The sequence below is a fragment of the Mustela nigripes genome, chromosome 5 (genome assembly GCF_022355385.1).
Source record: "Mustela nigripes isolate SB6536 chromosome 5, MUSNIG.SB6536, whole genome shotgun sequence".
In the NCBI taxonomy this organism is placed as follows: domain Eukaryota; kingdom Metazoa; phylum Chordata; class Mammalia; order Carnivora; family Mustelidae; genus Mustela; species Mustela nigripes.
In genome coordinates this window covers 15,983,165-16,004,588 of record NC_081561.1, presented here as the reverse complement: position 1 = coordinate 16,004,588, position 21,424 = coordinate 15,983,165, and the positions used below count along the sequence as shown (strand labels likewise).

Below are 21,424 nucleotides of genomic sequence, written 5' to 3'. Positions count from 1 at the left end.
AACTAAAGGGACGATAGTTACTGTACTTTATGTCATGTAAAAGCTTTTCTTCTTGATGGTTTTTTTTTTTTTTAAGGTTTTATTTATTTATTGGACAGACAGAGATCACAAGTAGGCAGAGAGGCAGGCAGAGAGAGAGGAGGAAGCAGGCTCCCTGCTGAGCAGAGAGTTTGATGTGGGGCTTGATCCCGGGACCATATCATGATCTGAGCCAAAGGCAGAGGCTTAACCCACTGAGCCTCCCAGGTGCCCCTGTTCTTGATGTTTTGGTCTCATCAGTTCCTACTTAGAAACTTAAGATTGTTTGGAGATACCTGGGTGGCTAAGTTGGTTAAGGGTCTGCCTTCGGCTCAGGTCATGATCTTGGGGTCCTGGGATCAAGCCCCACGTGGGGCTCCCTGCTCAGCAGTGAGTCTGCTCATCCCTCTGCCCCTCCTGTCCCCCTCCTCACCTGCTCACACACGTGCATGTGCACGCTCTCTCTCTCTCTCTCTCTCAAATAAATAAAATCTTTAAAACAAAAAGAAACATAATATTTTTTGAATTCTTAGTGACTCTATTGGCAACTGAAAATCAATTTTCCCTTCTTATTAAAAAAAAAAATTCAAGCAGAAATACTGTCACTATCTTATTCAGTATCTTGGCGTTTTTTTTTCCCCCCCACCACTTTGAGTCGTTTTAGGGAGAGCTCTTTAAATATGCAAAGGGACAGTCAGTCCATAGGAATTCATATTAAAGCATTTGTAAACTATTCTGGAAACTCCCTCATAGTTAAGTCAAACAGATGAACCATACTGAAATTAAAGAGCCATGGGGAGGTTACTCTTCAAATGGCAAGAGGCTACCTTTCCATCTTCGACAGTTGGGTATATATTGTAATATTTTGGGGATATCGAAAGTAGGATTGTAGAGCTATGTGACAGGTGAAGAAGTTGGCAGAGGTGCATGTGGGCCCTTGTTTGTATGAACTCTATGGTGTTAGCACTCCCTGCAGTGGAAAAGTCACATTTCAGGGATGCATGTCCAAGGGTAGAGAAGGTTATCTCCAAATGATCTCGTCATGCAGTCACAGAGAGCCTCGGCTCTGGAGTCAGATGGCCTGAGTTAGATTCCCACCTCCATCACATATGTGTGCTGTTGGGCAAGTGATGCTTGCACATCTCCACAACTTCTTTGTGACTCAGTTTCTCCAACTGTAAAGAGTCATATAAAATCCCTAGAAGAGTGCTTTTTGCACATCAGAAGAGTATTAGTTACTTAGTACTGTGTAACAAATTACCCTAAAACTTGGTGGCCTAAAACAACAAAGACTTCTTATCTCGTAGTTTCTGTAAGCAGGAACGAAGGCACACTTCTGATCAGTGTCTCAGGCTTGGGATCTCTGCGAGGTTACAGTCAAGCCATTCATTAGCCCAGGCTGCAGTCTCATCTGAAGGTGGGGTAGGGGGAAGTTGGGATCTGCTTCCAAGCTCAGTCACATGGTTGCTAGCAGACCACGTGGGCCCCTCCCCCAGGATGGTTTCACAGCCCGGCAGCTGATCCCCTACCCCCATTTTGAGTAACCCTGGAGAAAATGTTTGGGAGCATCCAAGATGGAAGCCAGTCTTATCACTTAATCTTGGAAATGACATCCCAATGCCTTTGCTGCCCTCTGTTTGCTACACGGCAATGGCTCAATCTAGTCTATAGACAAGGGGAGAGGACTATACAAGGGCACGAATACCAAGAGGTGGGATCTTGGGAACCACCTGTAACAGTCAACTCACGCTTTAACTTGTATCTTCCGTCCACATGTCTGTGAATTTCAAACTTACACATCCTACTGGCTACTTGACATCACCCATATCCTGCGGTCTACACGGTTTCTCCCCAGGATGTCTACTAGGCACCTTAGGTCTGACATGCAAACATGGAGTTCCCGACACCAGCTTCTCCCGTGATCTTTTCTGGTCTAGTGAATGGCAGCTCCATTCTTAGAGATGGTCTGGTCAAAAACTTGAACGGATCCTCCTCAGCTCTTTTCTTTCTCTTACACCACTTGTCTACTTGCCCTTCAAAATAGATTCTTTGTCTTATACCACTTGTCCACTTGATCTGTAGATTATATCCAGAATCTCACCAGTTCTCCCTCCCCCTCCCCCCGTATCACCCATTCACCCGTGTGTTGGGTGTCTCACCTGAGTTTTTGCAGTCTTTAACTGCTCTCCCTGCTTTCAGCCTTGTCCCATTATGGTATGTTCCTTACAACAGACAGAACGATCCCTTCAAACATAAGGAAGATCATTAGACCGCTTCATTCACAGTTTTCGAATGTCTTCCTGTGTCACTTGGAGTAAAAGTCAAAGTCTCTGCAGTGGCCTACAGGGCCTCTCATGATTAGAAAATTATTTTTCTGTATTTAATTGTAGAAAATGATGTATATATGTATAATAAATACCCTATATGCGTATGTCCGTGGAAACATGTTTATATTTTAATTATTTAATTTATTAAAATTTATTTTCTGAATTGTGTAAGATGGGGAGCTGACGCTTTCCAAATAAAGAGCTGATTTTCCCGGCCCTGTTTATTGACTAGAACATCCATTTCCCCCTGAAGTGGTGTTTCACCATGAACCTGTTTCTTTCTTTCTTTTTTTTTTTCCTATGCTGTATCTCATTGTTGAATTTTAGAACAGCGACGTACGGGACAGTCGTATAAGATACAATTGTGTTTTCTGAGATCTCATTTGATACGGTATACTCAAACACGTAGAAAAGCCGCTTGAATTCTAATTGGTAATTAATTATGGAGAATATTTACTTATGTCTCTTTATTTGATAGATAAGGAACTAATTCTACATAGGAGATGGTGCTTAAATTGAAAAATCCAGTTAGTGGCAAAACTGAGATGAAAAGAGAGAGAAAAAAAATACCTCATGGCTTTTGGGGCACTGTTTCTGAATCGTGTTGATACACTCTGCCGCTGTTGCTTATTTGTAAGTGTTTCAGAAAATTGTTAAAAAAATGCTTATCGGATTTCAGACCCGGTAAGGATATCATGTGGATTGGAATCCTGGTTTATATAGATAACTTCCCATGTTCAGGCAGATCTGTGAATGCTCTCGTCCCCTGGTGTTCTTTTCTTTTTTCTAGACTTTTGGTCTTGTCTCTAGAGCTTCAACTGGCGAACAAGAATGGATAGGCAAAGGAGATGAAGTTCAAGTCTGTTTGGTGATTACCAACACTGCTGGAAAGTTGGCTGAAAGAGGAAAGGATATCGAAATTATTGTTTAAAACGAGGTGTATTAGAATGTCCAGTGGTTCTTCTTTTGACAAAACCCGCCCCCTACATGGTGCACTATGTGTAATTGAGGGTCAGCTCTAAATCCTGAAATGAATCATGTCCAACTCCTTCCCATCTACAGAGAGAAGAATGAAAAATCTTGTCTGGATCAGGCCTAGCTTCCCCTGCTTTTTTTGGTTTTGTTTTGTTTTCTCCTCTCCAAAGAGTGTGACTTGCCCCTCTGGACACCTGGCTTTGGCTGTGGGGGAAGGGCCCTGAGCTCATCCGGGGAGCCATTCTGCCACTCCCAGATAAGTTGGGTCAACATGGTGACAAAGTCTAATCCAGAAATGGATGTCTTTCTTTAGGTAAAAGCAGCACAGAAAGAGAACGAGCACCACGAGAAGGTACTGAGCTTCTGGTAAACTCTTCCAACCAACGCCATACATGGCATTCAGTGAGTCAGTAGGCATGAGTGATTAAACCCTAGGTCTGCTTCAGGCCCAGATTAACTTGTGGTGTGCTGTCTGCCCCACCGGGCCGGCAGCTTCCTTTGAGGAAGAATCGTGAACCAGACAACAGAGACCCTCCCAGTTAACATGTCAAGATAGAGGGGTGCCTGGATGGCTCAGTGGGTTAAGCCTCTGCCTTCACCGTGGGTCATGATCCCAGGGTCCTAGGATCGAGCCCTGCATCGGACTCTGCTCAGCAGGGAGCCTGCTTTCCCCTCTCTCTCTGCCTGCTTCTCTACCTACTTGTGATCTCTGTCTGTCAAATAAATAAATAAAATCTTTAAAAAAAAAAAAAAAAGAAAGCTGGTAACAAATGAAAGAAAGGCAGCAATTTATTTTTAGTAAAAGAAGATTAATATCAGCCAGGAACGTGCAGTGGGCTCGCTTACATCTTCCTCCTCCCTTTAAAATTCTGTTCTTACCCAAACGGTAAGATAAAGACAGTTTGTCATGCTTTGAACTTCCTGGCTTATGTTGATTTGTAGCAATATGTTACTGTTACACATTCGAGTGGGAGCTCGGTTACATTGCATGAAAGCTGCTGGGAAAACTAATAAAATCGTGACAACCCCACTTTCAGTGGGTATTGATAGCATCAAGAAAATAAAAAAGACTGCCATTTTCAGGCAGTCGCTCTTCCAACTAGACTGAAAATATAATGGGCTTCAACTCAACTCACTTGTTTAAACATTAGCGAAGAGGAGCTTTCTCTTCCTCCTTGGAAGTTCTGAGTGCCTACACACAGATAACCACAGATAGACACTACCCCCTCCCCGCCAGAAGTTCTTTTCAAACCTGTTGAGTCTTCTATAAAGTCATAACTTCAGAAGGCTTTCAAGGAATTAATTGTTCATGCAGTCACCGAGTGAGGCATGAAGGTATATCCTGTCTCTTAGGGATGGGACAGGAAGGTATATCCTGTCTCTTAGGGATAGGGTCATGGGATGGTGACCCGGCAGTGGCCTCAGGACCTTTGGAGATGCGGAGGGTTTGGCATCCCACGCGGGATGCAGTCATCGGAGTGCGAGAGCAGGTTGGCAGTCTTGCAGCGTGCTTTCAAAACAGACGAGGAAGAGCTCGTAAAAGGCTAGAAGAGGTTGCAGACATCTTTTGAAGCTCATTTCCAGGCCCAGATGGCCATTGTCACAAAACAGTGGGGTGGACTTGTGTGAGCATCGGGAGAAGCTGGAACAGCACCCAAGGACAAGGGAACATTGTAAGCTCACAAGGCAGAAGAGAACTTTCCAGAGCCACCTTGTCGCGCGCGCACACACAGTTCTAGTGTGTAGGTTTTGTCAGCTGCTCTGAGTGGGGGTAAAGAGGCGTGCATATTTTAACCTTTCATTTCATATTCAGTGTGCAAAGTAAACCGCTGCCTCCCAACTGGGCTGGGGCAGTTCTTTATGGAGATGTATCGAGTCAGGGTGAAAACCTGTCAATGACCTATTTGTGGCGCAAAATAGAAAATTTCCTCCTTCTAACTCTGCCTCTTTTTTTGTGTTCCATCCTAACCGCCCGGTATTTAAAGATACTCCTCTTAGCTCAGTGAGTCTGCATCTATAATGGGCAAAATCAGATGAACTTTAATTTGAAACAAAACGTCCTCCACTTCCTACCCTTGGCGACTACACATCAGTTATCTTTAATTATGAAACATCATGGATCTTTCTCTGTGTCCTGATTTCAGTTAGTAAACTTGGAATTTGGTAGGCATGTCCCTGGTGGTGTAGATCATGATTTTCAAGATGTACTTCCCACCCCAGCAGGTGCTCTGTTTTCTTTCTTCCTCCTTCCTCTCACCGCCCTCCCCCCGCCCCCAGCATTTCAGGGCACCCTAGGTAGATCAGTGGTGTGATAGCTTCGTTCTGATAATTAACATGCTTGTTTTGAGAGAAGCCAGGGATTTCCCCCTGAATATCAACTAACTGCTTGAAGTGGCATTTCTCATTCTGACTTGTTTTGTTTTCTTTTCCTGTAGCATACTGCAGCAGAATGAAAGCATTTATTCTGAGGCCTCAAAAGTCGTGCTGCCCTAGACCATGAGCAAGAAGGCGTGGACTTCAGCCTGCACGGATGGTCTGGAAACACAAACGGCCGTGGGTAAGTCGTCTGAAGGACTCAGTGTTCCTTAGCTCTAGGTTTCATCAGTCATTCTTTATTTGGGGTTTTGGGACCTCTTATTCAAGTGCCGGCTACTTCTCTACAGCCCATGCATGCAACAGGTCGTTGGAGAAAATGTTGTTCTAGCAACAGGGAGCCTAGAGAACAATGAAATTTACTTAGTGTGTTTGTTTCAGACATTGCAGTGCAATGAAGTTGTGGTTAGGGAAGACCAAAATGGAGGGGGGAGAAAAAGAATCCCAAACAAATGAACACACAAATGACCAGCAAAGTTTGTCTTCCAGATATCGCTTTTATCCGATCTGATGGCAGATTTCTCACCCCAGAGTGGAGTATCAGGGTGGGGAGGGTGAGGTGCGCTGGGGTTTTCCAGGTCTGACTCAACCTACATTTATTGAGCACCTTTTAACTACACGTGGTGCCCCACATGATGGCCTTGGTCTGGAGGTGGAATTCAGGGCTCCAAACTATAAAGAAACAAACAATGCAGAACACCAAAATATTGTGGATTTCCAAGCAAGTTTGATCAGCCTAGTGGACGGTAGTTCTTAGAAACAGTCCTCAAACGGAAGCCAGTTCTCCCCACCCATCTCGGGGACCTCGGACAACTTACTCATCCTTGGGGAATGGGTCACTTCTAAAAAAAACTCCAGTGCATGCGTCGGTGACCTCCAAGGTCTCTTGCAAATGTAAAAATTCCACAGTTCACATTGCTGAAATTAATTAAATCATTATCCCCTTTGATTCTCACTCAGCCTAATCGATGGGAGCCCTTGGTGGGCCGTGTTGGGCAGGGAGGCTCCTTGGATGGGCCATTGCGGAGACAAAGGGCCAGGCACTGTGGGGTCCTTTCTAACCTCCTTCTCCCTGCGATCTTGTGAACCAGGCCTTTGATCAGACCGGCCTTGTGGTGTCTGTGGTTAGTAACGCATTAAAGTAATGCATTAAAGACAACGTGACACATTGTTACACGAGTACAATATCATATAAATATCGTCCTGTAGTTTTCCGTCGGGGATCTCGCTCCTCCTTCTCTGTTTGGCTGTCCCTGTCTTCCGGGTTATCTGCCTGTCCCTGAACCCTCGGGGCGCCCCAACCTTTTTTTTAACATTGAACAGAATTTATGATTTTTCTTTCTTACTAAACATCCCTTTTCCGCAGCAGAGCTGTGAATGACACTTTAAATGATGCTCAGATGTCACTGTTGTTGGCAGCTGGCTGGCTGCCTCGGAGCACTGCATTATTTGGGTTTCGTGACAGCATTTTTTTCTCTCTCACAAATGTTAAATTATGAACTTCAGGAAACCACATGAATGCGGTGGAAGGAAAAGGCGAACGTGGCGTTCTCGGGAAATGCCGGTGTTATGGTTCTCCTGGTGACGGTCCCCTCCCTGCCCTCAGCACACGAAGCCCGTGCACCTGCCTGGTGGCAGTCTCCGAACTCCCGCCTTGATCTTCACTAGTGCGGCCTGCCATGGCCCCCCCTTGTCACACTGAGTCAGGAGGTCTGGTAAAGACGATTGCATGCGGCTGTCTCTGCGCTGGGCCTGCCTGACCCCTGAGCCCAGCTCACCCACTAAGTCTTCCTGGTATGCTTAGGCCTCTGTGAACTCCTGTAACACTTCGAACATGCATCCCATGGGGTGCCTGGGTGGCTCCGTCGGTTAAGCTTCTGACTTCGGCTCAGGTCATGATCCCGCATTGGGCTCCTTGCTCCACAGGGAGCCTGCTTCTCTGCCTGCCGCTGCTCTTTTGTGCTCTCTCAGACAAATAAATTAAAAAAAAAAAAGTGCATCATTAAAAAAAAAAAATCTATGGCTGTGTAGCACCTTGTGGGAGTTTGTTATCAACCCGTCTGGGTTGCAGACTTCCTGAGGGCAGGGATCAGATCGTGGCCCGTGTTTCTCCAGGGTGGTCTAGCCCCAGGGTCTCCTGCAGCCAGAGCCTCCTGGGCATGTGTCTTAAAGTCGCAGATTCAGCAACACTAGGTTCAGTGAGTCAGAATTTCTGGGGATGTGAAGCCCGAGAGACTCACCGCAGAGAACTCTTCTGCATGCTGAGGTTTGTAGACAGCGGCCAGCGTCTACTTGCTCATCCTCTGGGCCTCCATACCTGCTGCGTCGGGTCTGGATCTGAGCACATGGTAGGTGCCCAGGAAGAATTTGCTTGTTGATTTGAGTAGCCCCCAGCCATGAGGGTTGCCTTTATCCTTAAGCAGCTTTGAGCCTTTGCGGGATGTGAGGTCTACGTGTTCTCTGAACCCGGAAAAACCCCGTTTTGTCCAAAGGTGTAAAGTTCCCTTGGTCAATGGCTGTTCTGGAAACCTTTTGATGTCCCTTCTCTTCAACCCGTGGCTCTGACTGTCCCCTATTAGTGGCCTGGCTCCTGCTGCGTACAGCCCAGCAGTCATGTCGGCTGCGGGGAGAGGGACCGGGGCGTCAGGACAGGAGGCGATCTGAGGTGGGAGCAGTGCCGTGGGAACCCAGTCGCTTCATCCTCGGATCCCGAGGCCACGCCCGCTGCCCTTGGCAGTTTATCTCCAATGCTGTTTCTTTGAGCTCTTGGGGCTCAGGGTTGTCAATTTCAGTGGCGGGAGAGCCATCCCGCAGGGACACGGATAAAGTTCAGCCGCAGTGGACGCACATCAAAGTGTCCTCAGTGCGAGTAGCAGCTTCGAGATTTCAGTCTGATGACAGCAGCCTGCCGTGGTCACCCCAGACCCCCTCCCTACCTCCTCCACTTGCGTCCAGCAAGAGCAAGCCAAGCCTTGCCAGGTGGCATTGCTTCTAGCTCGTGATGCCCTCGCTGGCAGGTGCCACCCAGGGAAGAGATCTGACAGAAGCCAGCCCAAAGAACCCAGAGAAGTCTCACCAGTCTATAAGGGAATGAGTGGGTGCATCAGGAAATTTATTAACTGTGATGACAGCCACCACCGCCTGCATGAAGACTTTTTTTTTTCAACTTTTCTTCGTTTTCACTCTCGCTTAGTCACAGTTTCACTCAAGTTGTGTCGCTCTTGAATAAAGTTTGTGTTAAAAGGCACATTCAGGCAAGGGATGGGAAGCGTCTTCTCCTGGGCGTCCGTCTAATCTTGGCGATCAGAGCATTGGGGAGTGGGAAGGTAGAACACATTGGGAAATGGATTTTTCCCCTCATTCTCAGCTAAGGGAGGAAAAGAAAGCACAGATTTCCAAAGCAGCATTAAGAGAAAAAGAGGCTTTTGCACATGGTGCTTCATCGAAACCTGATTAGACTTTTCTCTGGATGGCCCCCCTTCCAGTGGGGATGGGGCGTGGGCTGTGTTTGTGATGCAGGAGTCAAGTGCGTAGGCTGTCAGTCATGGAAGAGAAATGTGCAGTTGTTGCCATCAGTGCCCTGAGCCTTCATTAAAGGTTTCAAGGTGGAGGAATACCTACAGATGAAATTAAAGAAATTGTAAAACATACGATTTTAGTGAAATACCAAAGGCATTGCTGTTTTGGAGGTCTTCAGCAATGCATGGGATATTTCCTTATGAGTAGTCATTTGTGGTTGGAAAGGTGAAGAGCTGGTTTTAACAGAACATTTGACTGCATTCCTCGCGTTGTTTACCGTGAAGCATTCTCGAGAGCTGCAGGGTTTCCAACTGGCTTCCTAATTCATGGGCACTGCTTTTGGAAGGCAGGTAGACATAGGAAAAGAGGCAGTTTGGTACCCTCCCTGAAGACCATCGTTGGAAAGCTCTTGAAAGGCTTTCTAGCTTAGAGAAGTTAGATACACTTCATGTCCCCAAGCTGACGCTCTGTAAAGCAGTACCAAGCAAGCCTTCTGTGAAATGTGTTACAACTCGCTTCTCTTGCTCATACTATCATGAGCTAATTGCATCAGTCCCCTGGAGAAGCTGGGTGTCTGGGTATAACTGAGTGAAACCGCACCAGTTCAGGAAATGCAGTGAATGGTCTTATAAAAGGCATCATCAAAACAGATGGTGATTAACTTGGAAGGTACCCTTCCTTGGTGACAGTTTGAAAGCTTTGAAAGGAGGTGTTTGCTGTGCATCAAAAGAAATTAGGATTAAACTGCCACGTGGGCACATGGTTGGAGGGAAAACAGAAAAGAACTCACCGGAGCTCCTTACTACACATGCTTTCCCCAAAGACATCATCATCACATCCCGGCATCATTACCAGTTCCGCTCGGATGACGATCATGGCTCTCTCTTCCTCTCCGGAGCTTAAGATCACTGGCTTCCATCTTCCTTCCCAGATGGCTCCAACTGGGTTAATCATAGGTGCCTCTGACTTGAGTCTACACCTCCTCCTGTCACTGTCCCGACTCCCTTTATGGGTCCTTGTCTAGAGAAACAGGATCAGCTGCCAGCCAGTCATGGGTGCTGGACACCATCCTCTCTTCCTATGCTTCACCCCTGGATCACGTGCTGGAGTTTTGCCTCTTGCTTATTTCATGGTCTAGCACTCTGCTCCATTCCCCTGCCCTTGGTCTGCTTCTGCGGTTAGCATCATTTGCCTGAGTACCACAGCCGTTTCCAAAAGAGTACTACTGCCATAAGTCTGTCCTTCTGGCATTCCATTCACCCTAGGATTTTGAGAACGGTCTTCCCAAAGAAAGGGTCTGATCGAATTACTCCCATTCCTAAAAACGCTCAGTGGCCCATGAAGTATGGAACAGTCTTTGTAATACAATGGAAGCCTCAACTACATCCTTCAAAACTGTGCCTGCGACGGATCACCCATCGGTACACATCGATTACAAAGTCATGATGAAAATGTGTGTGTGTCCACAAAGAGTTGGAGTAAATAGAGCAAAAATGAAGATGTTTAGAGCAGTTGGTACTTTCTTTAAGAATGATAGTCTTCTGGGGCGCCTGGGTGGCTCAGTGGATTGGGCCGCTGCCTTCGGCTCGGGTCATGGTCTCGGGGTCCTGGGATCGAGTCCCGCATCGGGCTCTCTGCTCGGCAGGGAGCTTGCTTCCCTCTCTCTCTCTCTCTGGCTGCCTCTCTGTCTACTTGTGATTTCTCTCTGTCAAATAAATAAATCTTTAAAAAAAAAAAAAAAGAATGATAGTCTTCTGGTATTTTCCAGAGGAAAGAGTGACTATGATGAAGTGGAAGAAAAAAATTCAAAGGATTTTGTTAACTTCCCTTTCCCTGCAAGATAAAATGGTAACTCCGTTGCATGCACGACATTCAGCATCCCTAGGAATTCATTATCGACTCACCACTGAAATCTCATCCCTCCTCACATCTTCCCACAGGACACTTCTTCCCTTTCTCCATACACTGTGTTCTTCAGCGACCATGCCTTCTTTCATGTTGATTCTTGTGCATGAAATTCTGTTTCTCCACCCAGTGAATTTCTCATTCATTGATGCCTACTGGGAACCCCCCCTACCCCCTCCTGTGATAGTCTGTGGGTCACAGATCTTTGTTGATGCTGGCTTCTCTGTGGTTGACCCATGAGGGTGGGGACTGGTTTATTTTAAACCTTGTCTTCTAAGTGGTAAACCCATTTCTCCACATAATACAGCTTAATAAATATTTACAAAAGGTAGAAAGAAAGAACTCATTTGGAAATATAAAAGTAATCCTTTAGGTAAGATTTCACGTTTCCTATACGCTCGGTGCGAATTACCATGTGGTAAAAACGACCCAAAGTTGATGTTTTGGGTGAAACAGTTTTTACAAAGGCAGTTGGGCTCCACATCCAAGCACTTTTAAGCCAACGAGGAGGGTGAATCTTTGGTATTTGAAAATTCTAACATCAGGTAGAATCAGTTCAGCTTCTCAGAAGCCATATTTGTGAAACGACTAGAAATTGCTTTTTAAACTGTTTTATGGCCAAATCAGAAATCCACCAAAATGACACATCCAGTGTTGGCAACATAATAGGGATATGTGGTATTTTTTTCTTAAGGGAATTTTAAAAGCCAAGACTGGGTAACATTAAAGGATTGATGTAACATTTTCAGTTCTGAAAGGCTATTCTACTCTAGAAATATACTTGTTACTATTTTTTCATTTCTAAGAATTCTGTTTGGTTAAAATTGCAAAGGAGAAAAAAAATATCTTGGCTTAAACAAAATGAAAAGTCATCTCCAAAATTAATTTGGCATCCTCAAAAGTTCCTTTCCAAAGGGAGGAGGAGGAGGTTTTTTAATATCACATGTTAAAAATGCCACTAAAAAAATCATCATTTGCACTTGTGAGCAAGAAATTCAGAATGGTATTTAATGGAGAGCAATGTGTGAGGCATGTCATGCATCCTTTGAAACAATATTTTGACATTAGGGAAAGGCTATTTAATAGTATGTATTATTTTATAATGTATATTATATGTATCTACTATATTTTTCCTATTAATGTTCTAGTTAGAGTCAGTAAGTTGAAATAGATCATTTCAAGTTAAGATTTGCCACTTTCCCTGCATGATATACTTACCCAGCTTTCAGTTTGCTTGCCTGTAAAATTATGACAAAAGTTGAACCACTGTTAGAGTAACAGATTAAGAAATTGGTCAGTCCACATGTACTGATGGACTACTAACTCAGAAACCTTAAATACCACATCACTTGGCAGCATCTCACGGAAGCTGATCTTTGTCTGTTTTGCACAGTGAAGAGCCTTTGCTGAATTTATTATTTATTTATTATTTATTAATTATTTATTATTATTTTATTATTTTTCTGTTCTGAGCTTTGCATTTGACCAGGCCAAATCCTGGCCATTTGACTGCGGAGAAGATCCATCAGGAAATATGTATACTTGAAGCCATCAATGTATGTCAAGTAGTTTCATTTAAAAAAATACGCACACAGACACACAGACACAAAATGGCTAAGGTGAAATGATTTCACCTTTACCTAATTTCTCGTTCTTTAGCTATAATGAAAGCAGTTTTCATTATAGTTTGGGGTGCTTCCCGATGCAGTAGGTGCTTATCTTGAACTGACCTCCCCAGACCACGTAGATTGTGGCTGCAACCTATCGAAGGCTGCCTGGCGTCAGCACCAGCAGAGGAGGGCCTCCCAGCACAGGTAGCCTCAATGAGGAAGGTGCGAAGGGGAAGACAGCTCTTCATGAGACTTTAAAGATCTCAATACAAAACATAATTCCTTGATGGAGCTCAAAGTTTTGAAAATCCAGCCCCGAGAAAACTGATGACTGTCCTCGTAGGATTTTTTTGTTTTTTTGTTTTTGTTTTTGTTTTTGTTTTGCTTTTAGCACTACACAATCCATTGTTCTACTACTGTTGGAAAACAATGTAATGTACTGTTTAAGAGCATAGGTTCTTGAGGCAAATTTCCTGGGTTTGAGTACAGATGTGCCTCTCAATACCTGTGCAATACTGAGCAAATTAAAACTCTTCGGGTCTCAGTTTATCCACCCATGGCATAGGAGAATTAAAGCAGCATCTATCAGAGCTGTAAAACCTAAATGACTTCATGCCCATGAAGCTTAAACAAACAAACAAACAAACAAAGTTAGCTCTTATGGTCATGTTACTTTCATGGTGTTCAGGTAGACAGCTACTCAGTTTGTAACAAACACTTTCCAGCCTTTATTCTTGGTGCCTTCCTTCAAACTGAATTTATGAGCTTTTACTCCTGTGAGGGAAGGTAAAATATGGGAGCGAGCCCAATCAGGGAGGGTGAGAAAGTGCGGTGGGAACGTTAAAGGAAGGAGATAGTTGGTTTAATTATTAGGTGGAGGAGGCGGTCTGAGCTCGATTTTGAAGTATGGACAGGATCCCACATTGCAGGAGGACAAGGGTGAGGAGACGGGAGAGGATGGTCTGTGTCTGAGGCACGTCATGGGCTAGTTTGGATCCAGTATGAGGTGCGTGAGCTAGAACGATGAAGGGTTAGGAGGGACAAGCTTGCTGTGATAATGATAGTAATAATAATAATAATAATTAGCATGAACTATGAGTTGAGTAAGCTACCTGACCCCAGTGTCTGAGTGGTGCTTTACAATCCTCCGTAACATAGTTCCAGTTTACAGGGGAAAACAATGGGTTTAATCCCATCCTAAAGGTTGGAATTTTATCTTAAGTGGTGGAGAGCCATTGAAGGTTGTGGAACAGGAGAAGGTGGAGGTCAGACTTAACTCCTGTTGACTTAGCTGCTCTGTTAGACTCTATGGAAGTTGAAAACCGGTCTCCTCCTGTCCTGTGTTCCTCAACAGGATGGCTACTCCATAAATATTGGTGGAGTCTATTTTAAAAGCTTCCTCAACAAAATTTAGGAGACACGATTGGTACATTTTCCCCTTTGAAGAGGAAACTAATCAATCTAAGAATAGTTAATAAACTAAATTCCTTTGTGCTTATACATGTTTCTTCTCATCTGATCCTCAGAAAACCTTTTATAGATTATGACTCTTTTACTTGAAATTTTATGTTATTGGAGTGGATGAGATTATTGGTGCCAAAGATTTCACTCACCTTGTAGGAAAAAAGCTAGGATTTGAACCCTGGGCTCTCTGACCCCTTACCTGTACTCTGTCTTCACTCCTACCTCTGTTGCAGCACTTCTGATTTCCAATATGCACTACGGTTGTTATTTCACTGGTTTAAGGCCACTTTGCTGGGACTCTGTTGCTTTCAGAGAAAGTAAAGCCCCACAAGGACCTAATCTACTTTGTAGAGGTTGATGGGAAAGAAATTACCTTCAGCTGTCCTCAGGACCAGCATCCTTCTAAAGGACCCTGCTGGCAGGTGGCCATTTCTAGGACCCCATCAAATTACTACTCAGAAGAGCCTGGTGTCCTGTGTTGGATACCACGCAGAGTGAACTTGCTCTTTGTAGTAAAACAGAGTTTGGGGGTGAGCACACGGCAAGAACCCTAGATATTTAAGGGAAGCACTTTGCGTCTTCTGTCTGATTGATACCGAATTTATTTCACTAAAAAACACTCAGCAACAGGCAGAGCAGCATGTGTTTCCAAATGGTGCTTGGATTTTGCAGTGACATTTAGTGAAAGGGGAAGTTCAGGTCCAACTATCAAAGGTCATAGCCTGCAAACCTACAGGCACACATTGTGTAAATTCAACCCAAATCTGTTCTAAACTGACAAGTTTTGGAGTGGTTATCTGTTCTGTGAAATTGATCTTCAGTAGGCATCTTCAGAATATCAGATCTGCTTAATGCATTTAAATCAGTACTTGTAAATTCTTGACGCCCATGTGGGTGCCAATTAGCAGAAGCTTATCTCTCGCCTGCAGCCGTACCCACTTTGCAGGAATTTACATGGTTTTCTCTAATTTCCTGGTGGGCGCCTACATTGGTCTCACCCCCTCCCTTGCCGGCCACTGCCCTCATCCACTTTCTCTGTCTCAGGTCACTCGTCATCAAGCCAGCCACTCCATTGTCAGAATGTCTTTAATTTGATTTTTAAAAATATGTTTTTTTAATTATGGTAAATACATGTAACATAAAACTTGGCACTGCAACCATAAGAGTACGATTAAGTGACTTTAAGTATGCTTGCAGTAATGTGCTACCATCAGAGATTTTCATCATCCCAAACAGAAACTCTGTACCTGTTAAACACTTACTCCCTGTTCCTTTCCCTCCTCAGCTCCTCGTGACCTCTACTCTACTTTCTATCTTGATGAGTGCCTATTTTAGCTACCACATACACCTGGAATTCTACAGCATGTCTCTTTTTGTGGCTATCCCTTAATATATTTTTAACATAGTGTTTCAAATAAACTTTCCTCATGTATTCACTTTTAATACTTTATTGTATTAATAATTATCAATAAGATATAATTCTCATTCTAATTTAGTAAACTAGGACCTGTAAGGATAGGTGTAAGCAACAAACTTTAAAGTATAAAATAAGTAAGGCACAGAGATTGAAGAATACAGCATAGGGAATAGAACCAATAATATCGTAATAATGTTGCATGGTGACAGATGGTGACTACACTTACACAGGGCTGAGCACTGAGTAATAACACGGAACTGTTGAATCAATTATGTTGCACACCTGAAATTAATGTAGCCTCGTATGCTAATTATATTCCAGTTGAAAAAAGGAATACAAGTATGCAGAAGACATAGAAAATATTTTCATTAGTAACTGAAGAAAATAGCATTTGGAAGTCAGAACTTGAATGCCTCATAGGTAATGTCACATTCCTCTTTGGGACTGATTGTCCCCTGCTTGGGGTTTGCCCCTCTTCAGCCTGCATCCTCTGCAGAATTAATAGAAGCAGGTTTGCATTTCCCTCATGCCTCCTAGGAAGAATTTGGAATTTGTTAGATACCATCTTTGGGCTGCCTTGCCTTTTCTTTTTCTTTGTGTTGATTTTCGAATTAATCATCCCATTTCCTTGTCCCCTGTCCAACAGCAGGCAGAAACATGTGATGAGTGCCCTCGGAAAATTCGTGAATCACAGCTCTCTGCTTGCGGTGATGTTACTTACGCAAAGCAGAAGTATTCCTTTCTGCAGAGGAACAGAAGCGTTGTAATTTTACTGCAGCAGTGAAATTGTAGTAGAGGTGAACATAAGTCTTCTTCTATTTACATCTTTAATGAGCCACAATTAAAAGTAGTGGGTTGGCGTGTCAGAGTGAATGTGTTATTTTCAGATTTCTATTCTAGGCATTGCTGCTGCTGGTCTAAGCGGCACTTCCCTGGCACCCTGGGGCTCCGGGAGCCGTAAGAAAGAAAGCCCAGAAAGGTCTAATCTACTTCCTGAACGTTAATGGAACAGTAATGACTTTCTGCTGTGCTAAAGGTAGAGCTTTGCCTACCAGAAGCCTGTGATTCTCAAATCTTCCATCATGGTACATCTTTTTCTTCTGGTGAAAGGTTCCGTGGATTGATTTAATGTTGAGGTGCTCAGAGAGTTTTCCCCCTTCCCATTTTGCCTTGCCGTAATTAAGATGTAGTGGGGTGGGGCGCCTGCATGGCTCAGTCGGTTGGGCGTCTATCTTCCTTCCGCCCAGGTCATCATCCCAGGGTCCCGGGATCAAGTCCCGAGTCAGGCTGCCTGCTCAGCGAGAAGTCTGCTTCTCCCTCTCCGCTCATGCACTCTCTCTCTCTCTCTCTCAAAATATATATCTCCCTACCTCTCTCTCTCTCTCTCCCAAATAAGTAAATAAAATCTTTTAAAAGATGTACTGGGGTGCTCTCCTGGCACTGGATACCTGGTGTGGGGCGAAACTGAACATCGTATTGTAAGAGGCCGTTTCCCCAGCTCTGACTGAGCCCAGACCCGAGCTCATCCCGTCTCAGGGGCACTGTGTCAGACCACTCAGCACTGTGTTCCCCTACCTCCTCCACAACCAAGGATAACTGCTGAGTTTAGCTGCACTGTGATGCTAACCTGAGACAATCTCTTAGGAACCCTTAGGTGGGTGTCCACAGATCATGCATGGCTGCTAAGTAAGTGACTTTGGCCAACAGCCTTTCCTCACAAGGTGGTGAATCCCACAAACTGGGATTCACATCGTAGGTCATCCAAAACATCATGTGTCAAGATTTCTGTTTGCCTGCTTGAGCTCAGCCAAAAGGTGCCTGGAGGTATCCGCAGTCTAGCGTCAGAGAGGACTGTGAAGAACCATGTAGATCTTGGCCGATGGCAGGTGTCCCCACCCTTGTGACGCATGCGTACGTCTGAATGTGTCCCGGACCAGGCACACTTGTCCTGGCTTTAGCTGAGAAGCTCCTGTGGGGTACAGGCCCCTCCTAAGACCTGGTGTCAAATTCGAGGATGATAATTTCGGGAACTCTTTCTGGAAGACCCACCCACCAGTACTCTCTCCCATTCTTTGACTAACTTTTTAAACTTCAGACCCCACAGACTGGACCCGGCCCTGAGGAAGAATATGTATAAAGCAAGCATTTCCTGTGCGTATGGTAATTAAATCCCTTCACTTCTTCACACCCGTGGTGAAATTCCCCCAAATCGGCCAGCCCACAAAATAGGAAAATTAAGGGTCTGTGCGGAGCCCTTAGTATTGTTGCTGGTTGTTCCCAAGGAAATTTGTATCTTGGACATTTAGCAAATAATAATATGTTTAACTGATAGTGATTGTGTCCTAAATTTCCCAAAGTGATGACTAACAGTCATGAATCACATATTCCTTGGACCCTTCCTTCCCCCTCTTGCCCTTTGCCTGCAGCATTTACAGTGGGTCAGAGTTTCTTAGGAGTTTGCTACAGTCCAACTATATATAACTTCTTGGCTTGTCCCCGGGCCATCTAAAGAGAAATTCATTTAGTGGCGATTTTATGAAACTTTTTTTCCTAGCTTGACATGATTATTTGAAAGTAGATAATTTTCCCTGGGAGGGAGTCACTTGTTACAGGTGACTTTGATTTGAGAAACAGCTGTTGATTTCTGGTGCACTACATTAATTTCTTTCTTCCTTTTCCAAAGAGTAGTTTTATGGTTCCCAGTCTTTCGTTAGGTGTAAAAGTGAGTTTGGTCTCGATTAGTTCTTCAAGTGCACCTGGTATTCAAGCTATGACATTTCCTACTGAAATAACACAACCATGGCCTGGGCAGAAAAGACCCCAGTTAAATAAAACCCATTTTTTTTTTTTAAAAGAAGAATGAAGTATTTGTCTATAGAAAGATTCTAAATTAATTAGTGATATTTATTAACCATTTACATTTTTTATTAGTCTGACATCTTAAGGAGGTGTGATATTGTAGACCATGAAGGGCGAATGACAGTCGGTGTAGGCAGAAAGTCCCTAGGCATGAGTCAGAGCAGAGTGACCGCCAGGTGCAAAACAGGCATATCTATTTCGTCCTGCCTGAAAAAGGAGGCCTATTCCAATGGCCTGCTTAACAACAAAACTTCTCTTGATGACTTAGGCACAGTGGAGGGCTGGGAAGGGGGGATGATGCAGAGTTAGAAAGTAGACTGCTTTGGGAAGAGGGGGTGGCTACATGATCTAGGCTTCAGGTTTTGCTATACCATGAATTTTTGTGCCCTTTGGAAGATTACTAACCTTTTTGGAACAGCTTCCTCCTCCAGGAGAGGAGGGCAGTAGCCCGGGTAATCCTTGGAGGTTCCCTTCTCCAGTGACGTTCAGTAGCTGAGGATTAAGAGACATCAGATTCTTATGGGAAAGGAGAGGGTTAGAATAGAACCAGAGCAGGTGGAAGGGGGGGCAGGTGTGTAAATGGTGGTCTAGCACACAAGGTGGAAATACCCCTGGTGTAAATTCAGGTGTGTGTTTCTCTCCACGGGCAAGTGACTTTGACTGGGGAACTGAGCACCGCCTGAGGTTAGGGTTACACCTTCCAAAGAACCCCAGTTCCCTTGCACGGCCTGTGCTCCCCGCCCTTCCCCAGCACAGGAAGCTTTGTATTTGTGCTCAGGACTGTGCCGCCTTCCTTGCTGCATCAGTCCGCCCATTCTCCTCTCTCCTTCAGTCGCGCCTTCAGGAAGCTTCTGGAGATGCTCATGAGCCACAGCAGGTCATCCTTCCCGTCCTGAAGCCCTGCTGAAATTCTGTCTCCGCAAATTTAGACGTATTTATTTATCTTGCCACTGTCCTACTTAGAGAATCAGATACGATTGCCTTTGTTTGTGCCTGAACTCACCGTGTGAATGAGCTCTTGTCATCAGCACAGTGGGTTGAGTCTGAAGGATGTGAGTCCTTGCCAGGCTGCTGCTTTGTTGTTCAGTCAGCATCGAGCTCCCTCCCAGCCTCAGGTTTCTGGGCAGTGTGGGAAAATAGCTCTTACTTCTGAGAGTCAAGTAGGCAGGTGACGCGGACCGATGCCGTTGTGAGCGCGAGTCACAGAGCAATAAGAATAGGAATGTTCATGAAAGCAATGGACATTTTCTGAGCGCTCTCTGTGTACCCAGGTACTGGGCTAATTAGCACTTTACGTGCACTAAACGTGCGTGTCTGCATACAGACACAACAGAGCAAAAATAGACCTTTAATTCTCATGGCTCTAAGAGATTGGCATTATTATTATCCGCCTTCTACAGACGAGAAAGCCGAGGCCCAGGAAGGAGAAATAACTTGGCCAAAGTTACAGGTTAGGCATGCGGAGAATTAACGTTTTCACCAAGAGAAATCTTTGTTAGCGCTAAGAAAGTGCGAAGTCTATGAGTTGGATGGGCACCAGAACTGGTCAGGGTTCATTCAGGTGGGAATAAGGGGGAGCGTGGTTTCAATGGGGTTTTGTAGGAAGGAAAGCATCCTGCTTGTGCGAAGCGGAGACAAAAGGGCATTTCAAGCTGGAGATGCTTGCCTGGGAGGGTCCGACGCAAAGAAGCTGGACGACAGACAGGTTGGTTCGGCTGGCGGGAAGTACATCTCCCCCGATAGCAGCTAGGTAATCAGAATCAAATGAGCAGGGACCTGTTTTGTTAGCTGTCATGTAGGCATTGCCATAATTAGTAGCAGGTCAACACCTTATAAAATCCCTCTGGAGTGTAAAGACATGTTTCTAACAGCAGTGTGTTAGTCTGCGAAGGAAATAAGGTGCAGGCATTAACGTCCTGTCCTTAGGAGATTTCCTCTTGGGTTCTCTTTACCAAACGACACGAACTTCACACCCTTGCCTTGCGCTGTCACCATCTTTCCTTGGGTTTCCATTAATTAGTTTCAACTCTTAGGTCTGCAGTCACTTGGGGTTGCTCAGGACAGATTTGCTCTGGCGTCCCTGGGCAGCTTGGGAGATTTGCCTTTTCTGACACATCTGCCTTGTCCCGGCAGCCACATTCCGTGCTCTGCACGGCGGGTGCCTCTCAGGGAGGGGAGTGCAGCAGCATCTGTTGGCAAACGTGCGTGGGCAGTGACAGCCTATGGAGGGCTCCAGATGGTAAGCATTAGGTAAGAGATTTGAACTTGGGCAAGAATGGGAGAAGCAGACTGGGGCGACCTGGATTTGTGGGTGCTTGGGGAGAAAACCTCAAAACGAGGAATTGTAGATGTCATACATAGGTCATGCTTTTTTTGAGGCTTCCTGCCTCCAAACCTGGAAAAGAATTAAAAAAGGCATTGGGAGGGATTTCCCTAGGCTTGTCAATGGCTGGTTTGTGTGTTTAATTATTGAATTAACTAATTGCTTTGTTTATAATCCTCCTTGTTTGGAAAAGATTTATGGCCGTGCCTTAGATCTCTAAATCTGTCAAGCAAGAAAGTCATATGAAGTAGTCAAATTAGCAGGTTATAGTGCCTTTTAAATGTTTCTTTATAATAAAATGATTGTATATCAGTAAGAGGTTTCTAAAAATTACTAGTTCATGGATTTACATTTCTCCTCTGTTTTCCGCTTTATAAAAAATGCGCTTTTCTTTGAACTTCAAACTGGGTAGCAATTTCACGTTTTCAAGCTTCTGTAGAGGTCAGTGTTTGTGAAACTCCGGTGTTGACATGGTAACTCTTGTTTTTTTGTTTTTCGTAAAGCCCCTCCTGCTCTTTGGAACTCTATGAATACAGTGGGGGCTGCCTCCCCAACCCTTCATCCCTGGGCTTCCTTATCTAGTCGTGCTGTGCTTGGCTGCGTGGCTCTGGGGAAGTCTGAGTGGTTCTGGGTC

The 21,424-nt window shown here is 44.7% G+C and overlaps 1 protein-coding gene across 6 annotated transcripts in view; it reads left to right on the top strand.

Annotated features, from left to right (window-relative positions):
* ATXN1 (ataxin 1) overlaps positions 1–21,424 on the top strand; it is a 401,017-nt gene that overhangs the window by 98,080 nt on the left and 281,513 nt on the right. For all 6 annotated transcript variants that reach the window (XM_059399501.1, XM_059399500.1, XM_059399497.1 and 3 more), the window contains one exon: positions 5,756–5,877. The gene's annotated coding sequence lies outside the window, so the exon portion shown is untranslated. The remainder of the gene's footprint in view (positions 1–5,755; positions 5,878–21,424) is intronic.